The sequence below is a fragment of the Gallus gallus genome, chromosome Z, assembly GCF_016699485.2.
Source record: "Gallus gallus isolate bGalGal1 chromosome Z, bGalGal1.mat.broiler.GRCg7b, whole genome shotgun sequence".
NCBI lineage: Eukaryota > Metazoa > Chordata > Aves > Galliformes > Phasianidae > Gallus > Gallus gallus.
This window is the reverse complement of record NC_052572.1, coordinates 30,034,459-30,057,472: the sequence shown is the minus strand read 5'-3', so window position 1 is coordinate 30,057,472 and position 23,014 is coordinate 30,034,459.

Genomic DNA, 23,014 nt, shown 5'->3' with positions numbered 1-23,014 from the left:
GACACGCTTGTTAAGCAGCTACTGGGGAACTCCCTTGGGAATACACACAGAATTCAGTCTACAAAGCTCTAACCATAAGTCACCTCCAGGGTACCTGACCTTTCCTGAGCTGATGTTGAAGTGTTGCCATGTTAACATGCTGCTTCTGCTCTTTCATCAGTGTGAGCCCCTGCTATGGCATTTAGATTTAAGGGCTTCTTAAGAGATATAGATCATTGTGGTTGATACAACTTGCTTTATCTCCTGCTTTCTTTACTTATATATATATATTTTCCCAACTATATGCATGCTATGCTATTTTTATTGTATCAGTTTCTGTTCATATTAAGTAGTAAAAGTACCCTTTACATTCTACTTACTTGATTATTAATATGTAGATGCCAAAAAAAATTCTAACTAATGCATCTCATATACTAAGCTGTCAAAAACAGTGTTTTCTTTATAAATTGTCTGCTAACTTACTGCTACAGTTTTGTTTTCATGATGGAGAGAATTTTAATGCTTAGGAATATTTCCTTGCAATTTGAGATAGATTCCTAGACATCATTAGCAACTGATTCTCAGAATTTTGTATCTATTCAAGATGTTGCAAAGGTGAAAATCACTGTCTCCCATTACTTGCATTATGGCTGAAATTTAATATTTATTAAGTTAGCCACAAAATTACATCTTCCAGTTCTGTAGTTTTTCTTCAGAGAATTCCATTTGAAGAGAATTCAGTTCAACTCTATTCTCTATTATAGTGAACATTAAACTTGGTCAGCAGCAGGTACTCTTCTATCTTTACAATGTGTATATATCTACTATACCTGTACTTTACTATAGTATTACACAGTGTATTTTTCTAGCATAGTGTTACAGACCAAAATTTCTGAACTTTTTATGCATTTGCTAAAAATGTTAGAATCTTATTTATCTCATTAATAGAGTAATCTATCTCCTCTGCCAGAAGCAAGGGCAGTTTCCTACAGGTAGATGTTGCTATTCTGTTTCTGAGACATCCAGTATGAAATACTTAATTTACATGAGCACCACAAAGAGTTAACCAATAATGATTATCCAAGGAAGAAAATAAAATTGTCTCCATAAAATAATTAGTGCTATGTTACACTGTGAAACTTGTGAAGTAATGAAATACACATAATATTCTGATATTTACCCACAGACTTACCAATTAACACAACCAAAGTATAAATCTACAGATTAGCATAAACAATGGATTTATTTTATACAGATGCTTGCTATCCAAGTATCCATAAGTGACTGTCACTCTGAGAGTTCTTTAGTTCTTATGAATTTCATATAAATAATATAGCAAGCCTTAAAAAAGTTTGTTATTTAGTAGAGAATTAACTATGAGAGAACACTACAAATAATGTACAATTATTCTCTTCTCTTTCTCCCCAAAATGTAAAACTATGTATTTTTTAAGATATAGTTTATAAACAAGCTTTGAGTTTACCTCTCCGAGAACATCACATGATTCTGTATTAAATTCAGTGGAGAGAGTTTAATTTAACAGCAGTTCCAGGTAAGCCTGTGGACTTGTAAATCTTGTACACAGTTCATTATAAATACTTAATAGTGTCTAGATAAGCCCCAACTTATTTGGCTGCACTCTTTCATTTACTGAAATTTTATATGCAGAAATCAGTAAAATTTACTATTTGTCATCTGTAAATAAACATATAATCAAGTAAAATCACCAGAAACAAAAAGTTGCTAATGCTTGTTTTATGGGAGATATGTTGTTAAAAATGGGAACACTAAAACTCTTTTTCATAATTCTGTTTCTGTTTCTTTATTATACTCTATCTAATAGAAAGTATGTGTATATGCCCTTCTTATAAACTTAAGCAATTTATTTACTTTTAAGAGACTCTCCAGAGGCAAATAATATTTCAAAATATTCTTCAAAGAATACTTAGTGTGAAAATTACAAAAGAGGACGGATTAACACTGGTGACTGTATTCAGCTAAACTGAGTAATGGAATAAATATATTTGTCAAAATCTGACCAAGTACTACAAAAACCCTGTAGCAGAGAAATGCATAATTTCATTTCACACAGAAATCTTTACATATAGTGCAAATTTGTTTGGGGGACATTGTAATTACAGTTCTTTATACACCACTGTAAACTATTTATTTGCTGTTGGCCGTCTTCAAAGAAAGACTGATATAAAAATTCAGAGTAAAAATCAACTTTTGCCCCTTTAAAGCAGCAAGAATGTACAGTGTAAGCCAAATAATCAGTATCAGCAAATCTTCCTAGAAAATGTAATTCTACTAAAGATACAACTGTCAACACTTGGTTAAGAAGTGTGGAAGTAGAGACTGTTCAAAGCAGCTAATCCAGTCAGCAGTCTTTTTAGACAAATAAATGATGATGACCCCTTTAAAGAAGAAAAGTAATATAATTTGTCAAAAATTGTCTGTTCTACTGAGCTCCTTCCAACCTGCTTTCCTCTCCAAGCTGTGATCTTGAAATTAACTCCTCTCTCTGTGTGGCTGGCAGTGTTTCTTCTTCAGCAAGTATTAAAGTCATTTAAGTCCCCTGGGAGAAGCTGTGCCTGGTGATCATGAGGCTAATTTCAACTGTCTGTAGAAGGCCTGATCAACTTTGTCCCCTGATCCGGTGGTCTGTAGTAGACACCCACAACAATGTCATCCATGGCGGGGATAGTCACCACCAAGATCCAGCAGTGTCCTGCTGCATGTCGTTCTGATGGTGTGAGGCAGAAGCACAGGGGAGAGCAGCAGCAGAGTGGCTGGCCTTAGACAGCAAGCAGGTACAGCGACATAGCAACTCCAGGAGGAAGAGGGAGGTCTCAGGTAGCAGGCCTAGGAGGGTCTGTCAGCAGGCAGGCATCATGTCCTGAGGCATCTGATGTCAGAAACCTACCCTCATGGTTGTTAGCCCCTTTTTTATCCTCCTCCTAATGCCAATGTGGCATTCCTGTGCTCTTGGGTCACTGCCTTCTAAAATTATCTTAAAATAAGCCCCCACAAAAGCCTGCTTGCCAGCCATTAAGTTTGGCTTATCTCTCTCTTGTTGCCCCTGGCCTGCAAATCTTCAGACAAAAGATTTCACCAACTTTGACCAGGACTCACCTGGACTTGCTTGGACTTGTCCATCAGTGTCCTTTAGACAAAGGATTTCTCAACCCTTGATGAGGACTTGTCTGGACTTGTCTTCAGCAAGCTTTGTTTGATACGGAGGTGCAAAAGAACCACCTCTTACGGACACTGATAAAGCAGTTACTGAACACCTTCTTCACTTCAGTATTTAGTGCTTAGGCTGGTCCTCGTGAATCCCAGACCATGGAGATAAAAGAGGGAGTCTGGAGAAAGGAAGGCTTCCCCTTGATCAAGGAAGGGGATTACCTAGGTAAAATCAACACACACAAATTCATGGGTCCCAATAGGATGCACAACTGCTGAGCTAAAGAGCAGAAGTGATTGTATAACTATTTTCTGTCACTTATGAAAGGCCATGGAGAATGGGATAGGTGCCTGAGGACTGCAGGAAAGCCAATATCACACTATTCTTCAAAAACAACAAGGAGAAGGAGCTGGGAATTTACAGGTCTGCCAGCCTCACCTCACTCCCTAAGAAAATGATGGAAAAACTTATTCTGGATGTCACTGCCATGCACTGAAAGAGAATAAATTTATCAGGAAGAGTCAGCATGGAGTCACCAAGGGGAAATCATGTCTGCTAACCTGATAGCCTTCTATTATGTCATCACTGAATAGATGAGGAGAGAGCAGTGGATGTTGTGCACCTCGACTTCAGCAAAGCTTTTACCAGTGTGTACCTTAAAATCCTTGTAGGCATGCTTTGTAGGTGTGGTCTGGATGAGGGGACAGTGAGCTCTATTGAAATCTGGCTGTCTTGCAGAGCTCAGAGGGTTGTGATCAGTGGCACAGAGGATGCCTGTAGCTGAAGGTGTTCCCCAGGAATTTGTACTATGTCTGGTCTTGTTCAACATCTTCATCAATGACCTAGATGAAGGATAGAGTGTACCTTCAGCAAATTTGCTGATGATAAAAGTTGAGAGGCCACCAGATGACTGTGTTGCCAGTGAGATATGGTTGAGATGGAAAGATGGATGGAGAGGAACATGGTGACGTTCAACAAGGGCTAGTGCAGAGTCCTACACTTGGGAAGCAATAGCCATACGAAACAGTACAGGTTAGAAGCTGACATGCTGGAAAGACACTGCAGAGAAGGACCTGGTTCTCTTGATGAACAATGAGCCATCAATGTGTCTTTGTGGTGAGGAAGGTCAGGTATCTCAGGGACCATTAAGAAGAATGTGGCCAGCAGGTTGAGGGAGGTGATCCTTCCTCTCTATGATGCCACATCTGGAATACTGTGGCTAGGTCTGGACTCACCAGTTCAGGAAAGATGGGAAATTACTACTAAAGAGTCAAGCAGAAGCTTACAAAAACTGTTAGCAGCCTGGAGCATTTGTCTTATCACAGGATTGTAGAACCACAGAATTGTAGGGGTTGGAAGGGACCTCTAGAGATCATTGAGTCCAACGCCCCTGCCAAAGCAGGCTCCCTACATCAGATTTCATAGGTAGGCATCCACATGGGTCTTGAATATCTCCAGAGGAGACTCCACAACCTCTCCAGGCAGCCCATTCCACTGCTCTGTCATTCTCACTGTGAAGAAGTTCCTTAGTATATTGGTGCAGAACTTCCTGTGCTCCAATTCACGGCCATTTCTCCTTGTCCTGTCCACACAGACAACTGAAAAGAGATTGGTCATATCCCTTTGTCTCCTACACTGAAGATATTTATACACATTAATAAGATTCCCTCTAAATCTTCTTTTCTCAAGGCTGAATGGACCTTATGAAGAAGACTGAAAGACTTTGGACTGTTCAGCCTAGAGAAGATAAGATTAAGAGGGGATTATAAACTCTTATAAGTATCTAATGGGTGGCTGTCCAGTGGATGAAATAAATTTTAAATACTGACTTCTCTTTTGTATTTTTTTTTCAAAAGTAATTTTACATAGTTTTTGCCTTTAAATTTCTGTGCATTTATTCTCCTTTAGTAAAACATGAAGGTCAGTGTGAGAAACATGCTTAAGATCAAAAATTTCTGATCAGGCAAAGATCTCTGTGAAGGACAGTTTATTCATTATTGCAGTAATGGGCACACACCCCCTACTGACAAGGGAGAAATCACGCAAATAGTCAGTGAAATCCATTCTATTATATACCCTGGGTCGAATGCAGGTAAAGCCTCTCCTCGCACTCACTGGTTGAATGTTTCAGGCTCACAATCTTCTGACTCTGTTACTACCTTATATTTCCATACAGTGTGTGTTACCAACCCATTGTTGGTAATGATATCTCTGGGATCCCAGGGGAAAGGAGCAGGGTGAGAAGGGAACAAGTGAGGCGCAGCAACAGGGTCGGCATTTGTTAGCATCTGGAAATAAAAAGAGAGAACTTCCCAATTCTAAAAGAATCAAGGTTAGAGAAAGCATAACTGGAAAAGAAATCAAAACAAAACAAAAAAGACTTCCTGGTCCAAATGAACCAAAGTTAGAAGGTAGGTGAAATCCAGATGGTTAATTTTGTACATTTCCTCCTGATTGTCTTGAGCCTTCCAGATGTATTTGTCAAGAGGCTCCTTGAGGGTTAAAGGGACAGGACCAATGTGCACCAAATCAGTCAACATCAGTTGTCCTGGGGAGTAGTAATCCCAGTAAGCATCTTTTTGAGTAAGGGACCATGGGGCACAGTGGTTGCCAGTGGAGAAATATATTCCAGGTCCCCAGTAACCCTCTGATTCCTTTTCAATCAACAGGATCTGTTCTCCCCCTGTTAGAGACACTTTCCACACATACTCTGTCTCTGATTTCTTAGAGGTGTGACCAAAATCTTTCTTTTATTTGGCCAGCTAGGTAACAGAATAGGGGACCTCCTCGATACTAACATCAAGGTACCTACCTTCACTCTTTTCATATGCATGCCCAGTTTCTATCAGAGGGCAGAGAAGGGTCACCAGGTTTTCTGATTTGTCTTTTTGGGCTCTCACATCCTCCAGACTTTCTCCTAGATAAAAGTCACTACCTGAGGAGCGAGCATTTATCTCCCTCTCATTTACCAACTGTTCTCTAAGGGCTTGCTGAAGGAGAACTTTTGAATGTTCTTTTTCTTAGTGTCCCCTAAGATCTTCTTGTTCCTGCAGGTATATAACCAATTCCTGCAATGACTGAATAGTTTGGGTTTCTGCCTTGTGCTATTCATTGCAGATCTCTACGGCACCAGTAAGAGCAGCTCCTAGAGCTGCATATATGATTGATTTTCCCTTTCTCTCCCCCACACGAGTTTGCTTGTGGAGAGAATTTATATGATCCACGACTCCCTCTAAGTTGGACCAGTTATTCTGTGCCTACTCCATCTCCACGGGGGAGAGTTTGGCACTGTGCTTTTCTAGGAGATCGAGGAGCAGATTCCTGCTCTCATTCCTTTTTTTTTTTTTTTTTTTTTCTACGTTAATGATCATGCCTCAAAATGTGGACTAATCTCATATTATATACCCATATTATATAACACATATTATCAACAACTCAACATTTTGCTCCTTACACTCCTGAAGGGTACATACTTACTCTCTTGTACCAGTAAGGCAGCTGCTACTACCACCTGGATACGTTCAAGCTAACCTCCAGATACAGCTTAGGCAAGTAAGCAATAGGTTTTCTTTTGTCTGCCTTTCTTGTGTTGAAACTCCTAAAGCAGCTTCTTCACTGACAGTTACAAAAAGGTGAAATGGTTCCTATAAGGCAGGCAGTTCTAACACAGGTGCTGTGATTAAGTCCTGTTTCAATACTTCTCCTAATTCTTTTTCCTTTTTTGCCCATTTTAATATGTTGGGTTCTCCCTCTGATAGTTACAATCTCTCTCTCTCTCTCTCTCTATCTTTTTCTTTTCTTTTCTTTTTTTTTTTGCATACACTTCTATTCATAATCTACAGTAACCAGTTAAAACTTTGGCAACTCCCTCTTTGTCCCAGGCAAAGAAAGCTGCACAATTCTCTGAATTCTTTCAGAATTTATTCTCCATTTCCCCTCAGAAATCACATGCCCAAGGTATCTGACTTCTTTTTCCACATACTGCAGTTTGTTTTTAAACACCCTTAGCCCATGTTCCCCAAGAAATTTAGGAGTTTATTTGTAGCCTCTTTTACTTTAGACTCCTCTGTTCCACATATCAGCAAATCATTCACATACTGTAACTGCTTTACCTTCTCTTCAACCTGAAACTTTTCCAAAGCTTTCTCCAGCACTCGTCCAAATAAATTAGGTGATTCCATGAAACCTTGGGGTAAAACAGTCCTCCTATATTACTGCTATCATCCTCTTTCTGGGTCCACTCATTCAAAGGCAAAAGGATCTCAACTTTCTGAGTCTAAAGTGCAGATCCAGAAGGCATCTTCTACGCCTATTACACTGAACCATGTATGTTCTTGTGGGATCAGACTCATTAAAGTATAGGGGCTAGGAACCATGAGGTGTTGCTTAAGAACTATTTCACTAATTTTTCTTAAATCTTGTACCACCTGATAGGTATCATCTGCCTTCTGTACTGGCAAAATTGGAGTGTTAGAGGGTGACATACAGAATTCCAGGAGACCATCCTTAACCAATGTTTGTATTACAGGCTTCAGATCCATTATGCTTTCTAAAGGTATGGGATATTGTTGCTGTTTCACAGCTTCACTCCCTCTTTGGACAGCTATTTTTTTTTAAGGAAGTAATTGTGAGTCCACCCCAGTTTCCTTCCTCTTCCCACACCTTTGGATTTATTTATTTTTCATCAGCAGCTGTTAACAAATTCACTGACACCTTTGTATCTATTTCACAAGTTTTCAACTGCAATCATTCCCAATCTCTCTACCCCCATTATTCTTAAGGTGTTCCCAGTTAAATTAAGTGCCAGCATTTTATGAACTAAAGATGAGCAAGAATTGATCAAACTGTTCTGCTAATCCAATAGGATCTTTCATTAAAGATTTCATTTCCCTTTTAAAATTTCTCACCTTTCCACTAGTAAATGGGGAGTTTACATATCTTGTATCTCCTAGTAACATTGGAACTTCCCTAACAGGAAACGTGGAAGTGTTAGTGGGGTTAATGGTATTAGATTTAGGAAAGGGAGAATTTATAATGTCCCTTTTGCATTATTCCAATTCTTTCTGAAGCTGGCAGAACCTTTTCTTTTCAGCATCAGCACTAATTGCAGAGCTCAGTTCAGGTGGGCTGTTAAGGGGCTGATCTGAGCCAATACCCTCCATTCTATCAACTGTCTCCAGCCTCCCTCCTGTAGTTACAGGACTTGACTCCAGGCCAGGATAGTAAGGGAGTGGGGGGAAAGAATGCCATTCCACAGAGGAAAGTGAGTTTAATCCTAGGGGAAGGTACAGAGAGTAAACAGCTTAAAGGATCCCATCTGGGGTTTCTCTGTTCTTTCTTACCTACAGAATTTTGTCTAGTCATGATTAACTGCTGTACTTCCCCGAATCCAACAAGCAGCATATGCAGACTCCTCCTCCAAAACAAAACAAAACAATAATTAATATGGAGTTTTACTGTTTATGTGCATGTTAGAAGCCTGACAAATGCAATCCTCGTCAGACATGTATTTTGGCCAAAATACTTATTTCCCTACAATTGGTTGTTCAGACCATACAACAACACAATATCTAATCATTTTTCGTTTATTCTTATCCCTGGTTATGGAATTTCTCTTCCTATTTTTCATGATACATCCTAAAGGACTTATAGCAGGCACTGCCCCGGGGGCCTTCTCTCTCTTCCCCACCTTGGAACTCTTATTCCCCATTTCTCTCAGCAACCTATAGCCTTGCTACTGCAGGAACTGCTCTTCTGCAGTGTCACACACACCAATTTTCGGTCCTAAAAAATGAGGTGTACCATCAAGCAACCCTTTTTACAAGACATTTGCTACAGCATAAGAGTCCCAGACCTCGACCTCCAAGGCAGTACTTAATCACACATGATTGTTCTTACTTCAGCCTGTGTACAGAGTTGCCAGGAATTATCAGGTGAATCACACAAAACTGCTGTGCCCACTGTCCATCCCTCTTCTTTTACATACCCTGGGTCTGACACAGGTAAAGCTTCTCCTGGCACTCATTGGTTGAGCGTCTCAGGCTCAGTCTTCTTATACTGTTACTACCTTACATTTCCATACAATGTCTGTTACCAACCCATTGGTTTTAGGTATGTTCTGTACTTTTTACGGTGGCTGGAGGACAATTTTCTCAAAAATTAGCACACTTGTTCTGTCCTGTACCAGACTCTCCCCTATCCTATATAATTACCTTTCCTAGTGCCTGTGCCAATTCTACCTAGGTCAGAACGCCCCAGTCTCAACTTTACTCTGTTCAGGAGCTTTCTTTGTGAAAGGAAACTTATCCTATGTTACATACAGAAATACTGGAAATTTCCACTGCAAAAACACAATCTACCTCTCACAGCAGTATAGTTAACAATATTTCTTTTTTCAGGAAAAAAAAAATATATTGCTAAAGTGTTAATACATGAATGCATTACTGAAAAGTACTGCAGAAAATCAGTCATTTTCACCTTATTCCTAGAAATGAATTTGACACAGAGAAGATTACAGGGGTTTGCAATACTGAACACTAAGTCCAAAAAAAAAAAATTAATTCACTTCTCAATGTATGCAAAAGTTTTGGCTACTGATATAAGCAGGACTTATATAAAACAGTAAAATATTCTGTACAGTTACACAGCAATATGTATTTTGGGTCCTGGAGAACAATTGAAAATGGTAGTTACAGTACTTTGAGGTAAGTTTGCATAGTCCGTGAAAAAGGAGCTCAGTTTACTTGGAACATAGGTATAACACACTTTTTTTTTTTTTTTTTTTTTTTTTTTCACAGAATGCTTTCTACCTTTTCATCTTTAAGTATTTATTTCATTAGCTGAATTTTCTTCTAGTTATATGGATGTAATCTGGTGTCTCATAAAAATGTGAAAATTGATATAAAAAAACAAATTATCACTTCAGTGAAACTCAACGTAACAAGAAAAAGACTGATTAATTTCATTTAATTATTTTTTCTTTAGAAGTGAATAGTTAAGCTACATATTCTTTCTAATTTGTTAACAAAGCAGTGATAGCAGTTATCCCCAGACTGTTAATACAGTAAATTATTCAGTGCTACTGAAAGATCATTCTTTACATACATTAGACAATTCTGTGGTAGGAAATATACTCACTTTTAGAAAAACATAATATTTAAATACTACAGACAATCCATCTGAGTAAATGTTCTGTCTCTTTACTACCAATCTACATTATGTCTTTTCAGTAAGGTACTATCTATTGCAATCAATCAGATTGAGCACACATTAAAGTAATTTTATTGACTTAAAGAGAAATTCTCTTTCAAAGAGTTGTTATTCTGCGTTGTCTGGTACATATTTTCTTGCACGATGTTTTACTCTTTGTTTTCTTCCTCAATAGTGTCATTGAACTAACTTTCTTCATATGCCATCTCTTATTTCCACACTATACTCAGCAGTTTTTTAATTTTTAATTTTTAGGGTTTTTTTTTTTAATAACCAGGAAAAAATGACTGTTTTTTTGCTACTAGTATTTTTATGCAGGCTCACACTTTTGTCAACATCTGGATGAATACTTAAGTGGAAAAAAAACAACAACCTAACACATTATCATAACTCTATTAAAAAAATCTTTTGAATTCACATCTGTAATATTACAGCAAAGCTACTTGTTTTCATGAGTCCTCCCAAGAGAGTATGAGCTAGACATAACAAATAGTTAGAGTACATTGACTGGTAGTGAATTTCAGATGGTTGTGAAAAGTTTTCCCATCATGCCTGATACAAAGGTTTGCAGTCACATAAACAAATGAAATCATGAAGTTCAGTTATAGTAATATAATTATGGAATAGTATTTGCTTCTATTAGATAACATGTATTATAAATATTATTATTTTTCAAATTGTGCTACTGTAGCACATGAAAATCATATTTTGAGTCATGTCTTTTTTGATTATATTTTCATAGGCTTTAATGAACACTTTTGTTCAAATAATAATAATATCAGATGAAGAGTAATTTCTTCATTTTTTTTAATCAAAACTGTCGGATATTATTTACTGCAACATGCTTGTTTTTAATATTCACCTTGTTCAGTGTCTGCTATTGCCATTGTTGTGTCTCCCATGTACGCTTTTTCTGTGTTCTTACAATTTGAGATGCAAAGCCAGTCAAGAAATTACATATCAGTTTAAACTGAAGGTAAACGTTTTTCTTGGAATGGAGGACCTTAAATTTCGATTGCACAGTATGCAGTGGAAACTACATGAAATGCTTAAGAAGCAAGACGCAAGCTTAAAGGTGTTATTTCCTACTTTTAAAAACTAGATTGGCCATAAGGTGGCAGTGTGGCAAGTACTTTTAAATAGTAAGGGGAGGGGGCGGGGGGGGAGAACAAAACAAAGAACACCTATGGCTCCTAGGCTGATTTCCAAGGCACAAGAACAGAAGCACTGCAACAGTTGCAGTGTTTAGGGTTCTGTGTGTTTTTGGTGGTGGTGATGTTTTTGTTTTTGATACTATTTTTGTTTGTTTGTTTGTTTTTTCTTTTGAATATATATCTCAAAACTCAGATCACTGACTAAAAAGGCAGAAAGCCCAGGATTGTAATCACTTTTGCTATTATCTGACTTCAAGCAAAGAAAGATTCATGCAAGCCATAGAGAAAATATGTAAAAATATGTTAAATATTCAATCTACAAAATATTAATCAGAAGCAGGATTAGGAGCTCTATTTTGAATATGTGGCATGGTTTATACACCCTCCTTAAAAGAAGCTTATTCTTTTCTTCAAGAAATAGAATTCCTTTAAAATGTTAGGAAAATGATTGTATGCTAGCAAATGTAGCCACACGTACATGAAGGCATGTACATGCAAATGTACACACATGTACATGCAGGCAAGAGAACAATTCTCAAAATAAAAGACTTTCTAACAAGTTGAAGTTGCAAAATTACAACCCCCCTCCATTTGCTCCCCTCCTTCTTTATCTTTTTAGTATCCATCTTTGTTATAAAGATTAGACAAAGAAGACATGTAAATGTTCAGTCAATTCTTCACTGGCTTGAAGTGTACATCACCTCAAAAACTTCCACCTCCCAGAAAAGAAAAAAGAAAAAAGGAAAAAGAAAAAAGAGAAAAAAAAAAACAAACTCGAAAGATATGAGATATCCCCCAAAATTCAGATGGAGGACAGCTCTCTACCTGTTCCTCTCACTGGTTTTCAGTAGGCTTGATCTTATCTTTGCATATAAAGAACAGTTCATTCTTAATTCTGAGCGCACAGATAAGTAAAGAAAAATTTGGATCAATACCAAATGTGAAATTTTGATACATATGACATATTCATATGAAGTCCTTCTAGAGATAATTTTCATTCTAAAAAATATTTCCTATAAAGACACATGTCACAAAGAGCAGAGCATTTCAACACAGTGCTATTGGTTTGTATTTGGAACCTTTACAACCTAGAGAATTACACTAATGTAAATGGGAGGAGGGAACAAATAAATGTTCTAAACTAAATGCATTATTTTCATTCCTTTACAATACACTGCTGATAATAATTAGCTTTGCTATTTTAAGTAAAATTGTTAGGCTTAAAGCCTAGTTTCAGTCCCAGATTTGCAGTGAGTTATTTGCCATTAATCCTTGGGATTTGTATTTTTTTTCCCAACTGATTTAAATAGATCACAAAGCTGCAAAAAACAAATAAAAATAAAAGCCTACGTTCATGGTGACATTAGTCTGTAATTTAAACACTTCTTGATGCATTTATGAAGACTTGTAGAATAGCTTTTGTACTTCACAAAAGAGCTTAAATTAATATGCATTTTTTTTACAGAATAATTTTTTTGATGTCTAAAAGTATGTATGTAGTAATATACATGCAACTATGTCCGTTGGCAAGCATGGTAACTTTGCAGTTTCCATAAAAATACATGTCTGCAAACAATCAAAGAATTATGTGTGCTACCAGAGTAGAAGTTGCAAAAAGCGCATTTTGATAAGGCTTTATAGATACTGTCTTAAAATCTAATACTTACAAACATCAATGACAATTTTTACTCTTTTTGACAATTATTAGATTAGGTATGACAGTATTATTATTATTTTTTAACCCTATTTAAGTGCTAAGCTTAGCCTTTCATGGAATATTTAAATATTTGTAAAATATTCAGCAAATAAAAACAACAGATAAAAGTCAATTAAAATCAGATTAAACAAGTAAACTGCTATTTTGATCATATAGGACTAGAAGTTATCAGAAATAAATTCCACTAAAAGAGAAGAGGAGTATACTCCACTAGCAATGTAGTGATACTTGGTGCTTTAGCTGTTCAAATCAGATATTTAAAAGAACAACTGCTAGGTTTACATTGGCATTTTCTCACTTAATGAGAGCAATTCGCTCTTGAATTCTACAAATACAAGTGAAAGCATGTGGCAGCCTATCTGGCAACTCTCCCTAAAGATACTTGTCCTAGAAGTAGGGTCCCCCATCCAAGGCTTGCTGCTCTGGATCTTGTCAAGCTAGGATGGGTCTGCTGCTTTCAGCCCTCAAATTTCTGCTCTTTCTGCAAGGATACCTGCAACATTGGTATCACTCACTAATGCACATCTTTAGACATCCTGCTACTGGCAGCAGGGAAGACCACTGTGCAGTCTGTGGGGAATAAGCTCATTCTAGAGCGCAGGAAATGGGAGAGTGAAGTATAGCAGATAGAAACAGATTGATCCCATCCATCTCTATGCTGACTAGAGAGAAGAGTGGAGTTGTGATTAGGGAAGGGATAGGAAAGGTGCTGTTTTCATGTTTGTTTCCCACTAATAAAATGTGTTTGAATTGGAAAGAAATAAAAAAAGAGAAGAGAGTATGGAAATAAACAGAATTAAGGGGTTTGCTTGATGGTTTGTTTTTCTTTAATGATGTCAATTTCTGCTCATTTTAGAAAAAGACTATTTGCTTTCAGACACTTTGCTGTATTTCCTTCATACTTCCATAATTAAGAAGAAAACCCAAACTGAATAATTTAGTAATCTGTTAACAAACCTAGCTTGTGTTCTTTTACCTAAGTACAATTTTTATACATGAATAGAGAGCAGTAGACATGTGGGAATCCAAAAGGCTTTTTACAATATCCATGTTCTTCTTTCTTACCGTATTAATTTTCACAGCATGGCAAACCATAGAATCATAGAATGGCTTGAACTGGAAGGGATCTCAAGGATCATCAAGTTCCAACCCCTTGTCATAGACCGACTTGCCAGCTGCTAGTTCAGGTACTAAATCAGACTGCCCAGGATCCCATCCAACCTGGACTTAAATGCCTCAGGATGGGATATCCAAAACCACGCCGGGCAAGTTGTTCCAGAGCCTCACCAATCTCTCAGCAAAAAACTTCTACTGTCCACTTAGATTCTTCATGATCACCAGTCATGAAACAATTTTTGAGATGTCAACAACAAAGGCCTCTCAATTCCCAGAAATTATTATACCGTTTCCTGTATTGTAAGAATAGTCTGCTACTATGTTTTGCAGTTCTTTCAGTGAGACTCTTCCATTCAATTTTCAATGTTGAGGGAATTCAAGAAAATATTTCTACAACATCTACATTTTTATCTAAAACAGACATTAATACTAATCAGTCTTCTGAGTTGCTGATGAATAATTGTAGTCATTAAAAAGAACATGGACAGCAGGCTGAGGGAGGTGTTCCTTCCCCTCTGCCGTAGTGAAGCCATGTATGGAATACTGTGTCCATTTCTGGGCTCCTCAGTTCAAGAAAGACAGGAATATTCTGGAGTCTAATGGAGGACAACAAAGATGATTAAGGGCCTGTAGCATCTCCTGCACAAGGAAAGGCTGACAGACCTGAGACTCTTCAGTGTGGAGAAGAGAAGGCTGAGCAGGTATCTCATCACTATTAATACCTAAAGTGTGGGAGTCAAGTCAAGTGGGGGATGCTTATTTTCAGTGGTGTACAACAGCAGAAAAAGAGACAACAGGCAGAAATTGGAACACAGGATGTTTTGTACTAAAGTAGTGAAGAACTTCTTCAGTCAGAGCTATGGAGGACTGGAACAGGCTGCCCAGAGAGGCTGTGGAATCTCCCTTTCTGGAAATATTCAAGACCTGCCTGAATGCCTACCTGCTGTGCAGCCAGCCAGTTCTCTAGCCTGGAGAAGGCTGCAAAGTGACCTGATTGCAGCCTTTTAGTATCTGAAGGAGGTGCTACAGGAAACATGGGGACAGTCTCTTTACCAGGGTCTGTGGTAACAGAACGACGGGAAATGTTTTCAAGCTCAAAGAAGGTGATTTAGGTTAGATGTAAGGAAAATACCTTTCTCAGTGGAGGTGCTGGGGCCCTGCAACAGGTTGCCCAGTGACGTTGTTGATGCCCTGTCCCTGGAGACTTTCAAGATGAGGTTGAATAAGGCCCTGGGCAAACTGATCTAGCTCTGTGTGTCCCTGTTCACTGCAAGGGAGTTGAACCAGATGGCCTTCAGAGGTCCCTTCCAACTCTAATGGTTCTATGATTCTATGATTACTTGTGTTCCAGTGAGGGAAACCCAAGGAGGAAAGTAGCCGAATTTTAGCCTAACAATGTCAATAGGTAAAAACAAAAACATTACTTAGTTGCAAAGAAAAATCAAAGAGAGGTTCCTTAAAATAACTAATAACAGATTTAGAGGCTGTTGTGCAGTAGAAAATGTTTATTGAGACTGAATCATGCTAATACAAAACACGTTAACTATCCCTCTGTCCAAAATCTTAAGATTGTATGAATCTGTTTAGCACACTATTCATCTAGCTCCCCAAATTACTAATGTTCTAGTGATACTTCTACGTTTTCTTTAATGTTTGCTGAAAATGTATAAATGTATTAAATTGTAGAAACCATCTTTTCTTCAGTATAATACACATTTCTGCAAGTTGTTTACTTGTACGATCAGAACACCGCAGTTTGTTTGAGTGGACTAAATGTCATGAGAATGTTATCATCATCTGAAGTAATCATGCTGAATTTAAACTGTTTGTGGGACTTTAATTTGGAATGTTATGGTCACCATGCACATGATTTTCCTGAGAAAACTTAATATGATTGTACTCTTATTTTGCATATTATTTCCCATGAGCAAATTAAGATTAAGTATTTAATTCTCTGGATCCTTGTGTTTCTGATGAACTACCTCATTATCACATACAAAGCAACAGTGCATATGTAGTGATATAGAAAAAGATCACATTCTAATTTCTTCAATCAAGGGAATAAATTATAATATTTTGAAGAAAAGGATATAAGAGTATTATTTGAGTTTAGCAGTCATTCAGCTATATGTTTATGTAAACATTTTTCTATGCAGGGCTTGGCTATACAATGATTTGAACAAGAAAGTAAATGCAGGAACAACAAAGAACATTTTGAAATGATTAGCTCTATTTCTCTATTTCGATATATTGTAGAATGTCAGTTGAAATTATGTTTTAAATATTAAAATGCTATCTATACCTGCACTAGTAAAAACTATCTGTTTCATGTAAGTTTATGAAATATATGATCTTGTGGTTTTATAGAAACTTTTTTTTTTTTTTTGTTAAAGAAAAGGAATTTCACCCGTAACCATTACCTGTGTATTATGACATCAAAATATTGTGAAACATAAAAAAAAAAAAAAAGGAAAAAGGAAAATAATGCACCTTGTATAATTTCTGTTGTTAGTGAGCAAGATTTTTTTTTTTTTTTTTGTAAGTTTACTTCAAGAATCAATATATTTTTCCAAGACAGATTCCTATTGCTATGAACTACTGAAAAGGTCTATTACTGGGAAGAATAGGGTGATCATCCACTGTCTCTCTTTTTCTCTCTCCCTTTTGTTGCCAAGTAATAAGTTATTTTTTTCAACTTCTTTACTTTTCTTCGTAAGGTATGGTAAGAAATAAGGATGTAGTAATCAGATAATATCTTACTGAAATTCTAAGATATTACGACAGCTTTTAAAATAAATTCATGCATTTGGAAGCATTACGAAGTGTCCTAATAATTGAGCTATTATTTAGAAATACTTCAAATTTACTCCTTCAAGTGATTACTTGCAATTTATCTTAGGAAGCATTTATTTATTCTCTAAAATTAATATTTAATAATATAAACTAAGATCCATGACTTTATTTACTGTAAGTTTTAACAGATTATTTCTCCTTACCATACGTCACAACAAGTGCAAAACATTAGAAGAAAAAATAGCATATAGAATTGCCTTTCATTTGTAATTTGAAATGCAAAATTGTTCTGTCCTTCCACCAGCTCAGCTGGATATCAATCAGTCAAACATTTTTGGGTACCAAACTACAGAAGGCTATTCTTCTCTATTTCATTTTGTCTTTCATCCCACAATTTCATTGATAGAAAAAGTATTTTTTAATCACTGTGTATAGGACATTTAGTAATAATAAACTTAGTGGAAGTTCTAGCACGAGAATCACACGGCAAAACTTTATAAAAGAGCTCTGACTAACTTGGTGATCACATGGCAACTGTATAAACTCTATAACTGAACATTCTTAGGACATTTTTAGTAAGTCAGAGCAGGAGGAAAATTATCTGCAGTCAAAGTATAATTTTGAGGTATTAATCCTTTTTTTCACTTCAAATTAATGTAAAACTTTCAAAACTAAAACTCACAAATCAAAAATCATATGCCCATTTCCTTGATATTCAATATCTCTGTGTTGTATATATAATTATGTATTGTATGCATAATATATATAATTCTATAGTGCTTATATTACATACATAATTATGTAACTCTATCGTGAACTTTTGAGGGAAGGAGGAATCATTTATTAATGCATAAGAATGCTCTACTGTATTAGACATCCTAGTATTCTGATTTATTCACTATGAAACAACTCTAATGAAGAGAGCATGGACCACTATAATAACCTGGCAGCTACATTTATCCACAAAAATGATTAATTTCAAATCAGTTCTCATCTCCATCTCTACACAGCTGTACTATGATGGAAAGAATTCACAGAGTGGGAGAGAAACCTCCAGGACTTCACTGTTTTTTTGATGGATATCCAGCTAACAAGCAAAGCTTTTTAACATTTTCCAGTTGCACAGTCACAAATCTAATGAAGCAACTGGATCGTTGAAACTAAGGAGCACTTTTATTATTATTATTATTATTTTTATTGTTTTGTAAATGAGTAGGGCCAGATAAGGTGCATCATTTCAATCATGATTTCAAAATGATTTATAAATGAATACATCTCTGAGTAATGATAGGGCTTACATCAGAAACACAGGAATCTGAATCAAAAAAAGCAAGTCTGTTTTGTTTATCTTGTCTTTGGCAAGATGTTTAGACAAACTCCAAAATTCTGCAACAAGAAGTCTACGTATAGAAGGGTTTCTTCTCAACTGAAATTTTCTAGTGCCTCAACATTCCTTCTGCTTGATATTAAGAGGCTTTATAACATTCTCAGATTTTGTTTTTAAAATTTGCCATGAACGGAGCTGTTTTGAGTTAGCCACGAATCAGTGAAAGCACCCCATGTGCTGCCCTTCGCTGTCTCCACAATTAAGTAGGTTTTCTAGAGCTCCTGCTGACACACGAAGGGTGCTATAACTGTCTTTCTGTTGCTAAGAAGCTTTCTACATGGTATATCTGAATAAGTTAACCTAATATGAGGCCTCAGTCCTTTATGTGTATACCCATGCTCTTGCTGGACTTTGATAAATACACCCCACATACAGAAGAAGAAGAGACAGTAACTGGACAGAGGAGTTTTCTAAACACTATTATACTTGTGTTCACTGATACTACTCAAAATAACTGCTTTTTGATGGATTCTGTATAATAAGAAGCAGCAAAGTCAAGGTAAAAGAATCTGAGGATAAACATTTTTGAGACTTTTCTTGTTTTTAATTTCTAAAGTTTTTCTGCCTTCGATATCACTCCACTTTCAGAGAGATTTGTACTGGAAGATTAAGAGCTGATGGTACTACTTTCTTCATTATGGGAGAGAATACACATATATGTGTGTGTGTGTGTATGTATTGTGAAAATATTAGAAAATAACTAAAAAAAAAAAAAAGAAAAAAGAAAAATAATTTCACAATATCAGAATATATCAGTTATCCATGACCAGTAGTCAGATTACCAGTTATTGTTTTCCAGCAAAAGAGATTAATGTCCAGATATGAACGAGTTAATTTCAAGTCATTCCTCAGCTATGTAAATGCACAAAATGGAGTTCCACTTTCTATTACAATAGTGTGATTATCACTATAATTGATGAATTTTTTCTCATTCTCTCCCACTGATTTCTTTGTCATAACAATGAGTTATCATAGAATTTTAATGCTTGGTACTTTTTATTTTTCATAATGTATTCTCATTCTTGTTCTTAATGACAAAGGTTGGCACAAAGTCAGACAACATTCATAACAAAGGCTACAAAAAGAAAGCCGAACACGCTCTAGAATCCATCTTCATGGAATTTCAGAACAATGAGAACAAAAATATCACAAAACAGAATAATTTGTTCTTGTGGCTATCTTGGTATTGCCATTTCACAATAATTCAAAATGAATTTCTGAACCTTACAGATCTGCTGGATTAAATTTACTTTTTAATATGGATATAATATGGATATCTATTACAATATTTTTCAATGAGGACAGTGGGGGAAAAAAAAAGTCAAAATATGCTGTTTTGAAATAGTTGCAGGTTAACAGAAAATGCCTGTGGAAATCTTTAGGGAATTCCTTTAGGAATCACAGGTCATGGAGGTAAGAGAGAGAGTCTAGGGTAAGGAAGACTTCCCATTGGTCAAGAAGGATCTGGTCAGAGAGCATCCAGCCAAAATGAAAGCTCTCAAATTCATGGGCCCCAGTGGAATGCACCCATGCTGAGGAAGATGGCAGAGGTGGTTGCTTAACCACTCTCTATCGTCTTCAAAAGTTTTTGGTGAACAGAAGTGGTTCCTGAGGAGTGGAGGATAGCCAATGTCACTCCAGTCTTCAAAAAGGGCAAGAAGGAAGATCCAGGAAACTACATGCCTGTCAGCCTCACCTCCATCCCTGGAAAGATGTTAGAACATTTGTTCTGGATACCTTTTCCAACCAACTGAAAGAGAAGAAGGTTATCGGGAATAGTCAACAAGGACTCATCAAGAGAAAATCATGCTCAACCAACCTGGTATCTTTCTATGATATCTTCACTGTCTGGGTAGATGAGAGCAAAGCAGTTGTGTACCTTGACTTCAGCAAGGTATTTGACACTACCTACCACAGCATTCTTGTTATTAAACATAGAAAGTGTGAAATGGATGTGTTGACTGTGAGGAGGATTGAGAACTGACTGACTGGCAGAGCTCAGAGGGTTATCATGAGCAAAGCAGAGCCTGGTTGGAGGCCCTTAATTATCAGTGTTTCCCATGGGTCAGTGCTGGATCAGGTCTTGTTCAAAATCTTCATCAACAACCTACATGAAGGGATAGAGCCCACGCTCAGCAGGTTTGCTGATGATACAAAGCTCGGAGGAGTGGCTGACACACTAAAACTCTATTCAACATGACCTGGACAGACTGGAAAGATGTGCAGGGAGGAACCTGGTAATGTTTAACAAGAGCGGGTATAGTCTTGCACCTGGAGAGTAACTCCAGAGTAATTGCGTACATTAGTACAGGATAGAGGCTGACTTGCTGGATATGAGCTCTGCAGAGAACGACCAGGGTGTTCTCGTGGGCAACAGGTTGGACATGAGCCAGCGGTGTGCCGTTGTGGTCAAGAAGACCAATGATATCCTGGGGTGCCTTGAAAGTAGCACGGCCAGCAAGTCCAGGTAGGTGATACTCCCCCTCTACTCTGCCCTGGTTACATTTTGTATACTGTGTCCAATTCTGGGCTCTTGGGTTCAAGGAAGACAGGGATTTCCTAGAAGGAGTCCAGCAGAGGGCTAGAATGATGAGGGCTTGGTATATTTCCTGTGTGAGGAAAGGCTGAGTAACCTGGGTCTGTTTAGCCTGGGGAAAAGGAGACTGAGAGGGCATCTGGTTAAGGTTTATAAATATCTAAAGGTAGCTAGGAGACAAGTGGATGAGGCCAGGCTTTTCTTGGTGGTGCATAGTGACAGGAGAAGGAGCAGTGGCCTAAAACTTGTATATATAGGAAGTTCCATACAAATATGCAGAACTTCTTTGTGTTTAAGGGTGACAGAGCACTGGAACAGGCTGCCCAGGGATGTTGTGGGATCTCATTTTATGGAGATATTAAATATCTGTCTGGATGCCTACTATTTTTATCATTAGATTAAGACAAAATATCTTACTTAGCTATTTGAATCCATAAATTTATGATCATCTACAGAACTTGGATTTCATTATATAGAAGAGGACTTTTTTTTTTTTTTAATTTATTTATTTTTTTTTTTTTTTATGACCGTCTCTATTTAAAACCCTAAAGAAAAGAAGACAGTATCTACACAGAGCAGTCTGGAAGTAGTGCCTCCTATTCATTTACATGGAAACTACAACATATACAAAGAGCACAGTAACATTATTTGATAGAGTAAGTTCTCAGATACAAAATGCTGTTCTTCAACATAGGCATGACCATCAGCAGTGAACAAAAGCCCTAATTCCATGCTCATAACAATAAGCACCAGCAAAGGTGATCCATTGTTGCTGTCACCACTGCTGAAATACATTACTCACAGCCTCACTGCAGTCACATTGACTGTTTGGTCTCCATAAATGTTCAGCAAACATTGATGAATGTTAATGGGTACAATTTTTTTTTCCACATGGAACAAGTCAATTGTACATGTTTATTTCATACACACTTCCATGTCAGACACCATTCTGTTAGACTGCCCTTCTTCTTCCATCTGTCACACAACAATAAAATGGAATGGAATACTGGTGGGAAGGTTCAACCTCTACTACCATATCAACAATATCCACTTTCAATGTCTTGGGCCAACATAATAAATAGAGGCTATTGCTTTCAGAGTAGCCTTGTATTATTAAAGCCAGTGAATTTTAGATCTTATCTTCCAAATATGGATGACCAAGTACTATATTCACAATGCTCAAACACTGTTAGAGTATTTCCAGCATTGGAGAAAGTAGGGTCTTGTATGAAAATGGACAACTCTGCAACAATTTTTGACTAAAACTAGTGAAAATCAATACCATCTAAAATGGTCTCAGAAGCAACAATAACAACAACAACAAAGAGTGGTAATTTCATTATCTATTAAATAAGTGATTTTATATAGATTATGCTTCATATGTAAAATGAATATATATTATATAGATTATGATTCATAGTTAAATTTATGTTCCTGACATTAATTCATTACAACATTTGTATGCATTTTTGTTTCTTTTTTTTTTGTTGTTGTTGTTATTGTTGTTTTCTTGTTTTTATAGGGATATTCTTTCTTATTGTTCAGAGGAAGACAATGATTTTTTGTGAATCGCTCATGCGCACATACTGGATTTACAATAATATGCAGTCTTTTATTGATATAAGCCAAAATTATACTCTGGGACAACAGAGAGATAGAAACTAGGCTCATGAAGCTTTGGAATGCTTTGCATCTCCTTCCACTATGAGCCGTGAAGGTTTGTGAGCCTTCCTGTTCATGCTTGAGTGTAAGTTATTTACGTCCAAATCGCACATGGACAATGATATGCTAATGGTTTGAGAGCCCCAAAACACTCACTAGTGAGTGCACTGTTAACAGTAATAGTATATTAACATTCAAATCTGTCCTCAGGAAACCAAAGGAAATTGCTGACAGTGGTCATGTTTGTTTAGCTGCAAGCAGTTGCAGGAATGAA